We start from the raw sequence: 2,443 nt of genomic DNA on the forward strand, positions 1-2,443 counted from the left end.
GCCATAACTGACAGTAAGGTCAAGACTCTAAGAAATAAAGAAATCAAGCTGGTGAAAATTCAGTGGAGGTTTCATAAGGGTTCTGAAGCAACATGGGAGTTGGAATCAGAGATGAGAACCCATTATCCTTGGTTGTTTGAAATGTGAATTCCGGGACGAAATTCTTTTGAGGGGGGAATAATGTGATAGCCAGGCTTTTAGACATATTGGGTTAAGGTACATTATGTGTTTATGTGTTAATAAACATGAATTAATTGGAAATATGTGATTATGCATGCTAAATAAAATGGATTATATGTGTATGTGGTGTGAATGATTTATGTCCACATAATTGGAAGCAGCATACAAGCACCTTGGTAAGCAGCTTGTATGATGCTGCTGAATGATTTTTGTCCACATAATTGGAAGCAGCATACAAGCACCTTGGTAAGCAGCTTGTATGATGCTGCTGAATGATTTCTGTCCACATAATTGGAAGCAGCATACAAGCACCTTGGTAAGCAGCTTGTATGATGCTGCTGAATGATTTCTGTCCACATAATTGGAAGCAACATTCAAGCACCTTGGTAAGTAGCTTGTATGATGCTGCGGTTAAGAAGCCTTCTTGACCAAGTATTTGTGTTTGCTTGTCTATGAAGTAAATTTCCACYGCCTGTTTTCTAAAAACCACCTGTGTGTGGCTATTTAAAGAGAGATGTGGTAATAATCCTCCCTTGCCATTTGCATCTCAAAGAATTTCTGTGGAAAGAAGAGTGTGGAATTTTGTGCAAAAAGCTGATTGATCAAAGACCTTAAATCAGAAGATGTTTTTAACAGAACCTGTTTCATATTAAAAGCTGTTGTTTGCTGCAGAATCTGTTTTGGAAAGGTGAGTGGTTTTGAAACCAAACTCTTCATGTGTTTATGGTATAAACTGTTTTGATCTTAATTTGGAAGATGTTAAACTGGTTTCAAATAGTTGTTAAGCTGTTACTGTTTTTGGCTGCTGTTTCTGGGTAACCAGAAGGCAGATGGTGTTTTTAAAACAGACGGATCTATGGTTTTGTTTTGAGGATCTAAATGAGTTTAAACAACCATGATTTATGAACAAGAGTGTTCTTATGGTTCAATCGGGTTTTGAAATATAAACCTGTGGGGGGAACCAGAATTGCTGTTTGGAAAGAATATGAGTGTTTTTATGGTTTAATCAGGTTTTGAAATATAAACCTGTGGGGGGAACCAGATTTTGATGAAACTATGAACAGGTTCACTCTAACAGGAATACTGCAGCCTGTTAGTTGGATGAAATACTTCATATGATTTTCAGGGGAAATAAGGTTGGTCGTATGTGGTTTGTGATAGCTGTTGCTATGATGGGGATTCTGGATGTAATAAGGATGGTCGTTGTGTGTGCATGGTATAACTATTGCTATTATGTCTGTTAGGATACAACAGATTGGAGTTCTCACTTCTTAGTGATTTGAGGATTTAGAGATGTTGTTCTTATTAGAGATGATAGTATTGATGTTATGGATTGGGAAAAATATGGCCCTCGGTCATGGATTTTGGATAAAACTGTTTTGATCATACTATTGAACCAGAGGTACCACAAAGGCTCTGGGTATACCTGTCAAGGAACCATAGGGCTTTGGTTGGTATTTATTTTAAAGAACTAGAAGGGTCTGGTTAGTGTTTGAAAACAATGCAAGTGTTTTTGCATAGTCGATTGTGAAAATCAGAAGCTCTGTATCAAAAATTGGTCTATCACACAGAAGCTCTGTATTTTTTAAATACATAGCTCTGTATTAAAAATTGGGTTTTTGTGCAAAGGCTCTGTATCCGCTAGATACAGAGCTCTGCTTTTAAAATAAGGCTTCCGCATACAGTGGCTCTACATCTTCTAAATAAGAGCTCTGTATTATACTTCCTTTATAAAAATCATTTTGAGAGTTTTTATACTTGGATTCTTTTTCCCAAAAATAGACCAGAGGAGCTCTGGTTGGTCTTGATTTTAGATTGGAAGCTCTGGATTGAAGAACCAGAGGCTCTTGTTAAACTTAAAGCCTTTAATAAATATTTTGGTTTTGAACCAAAGGTTCTGGATTGAGGAACCAGAAGCTCTGGTCATAAATCTAAAAGAGTTTTCAAATGTTTTTATACTTGGCGAACTACCTTATAATAGTCCAGAGGGGATCTGGATGGCCTTGAGCGCTAGTCCGGAGAGGCTTTGGATGGTCTTACGCGCAATTCCAGAAGCTCTGGTTGAGAGTGCATGTATTGTCCAGAAGCTCTGGAAGAGGAACCAGAGGGGCTTTGGACCTCTTGGCGTCAAATTTTCTAAGTGTTGATTTTTGACCAGAGGACCGATGGACCAAAGCAGAATCTGTTTTTATGMCACAATTTGTGATAAAGGTTTTGGTGTTTATCACCCTGCACTGCATGAAAAAGGGGGATCTCACTAGAC

Source organism: Cynara cardunculus (genome assembly GCF_001531365.2).
Source record: "Cynara cardunculus var. scolymus isolate 2C chromosome LG 16, CcrdV1, whole genome shotgun sequence".
In the NCBI taxonomy this organism is placed as follows: Eukaryota; Viridiplantae; Streptophyta; class Magnoliopsida; order Asterales; family Asteraceae; genus Cynara; species Cynara cardunculus.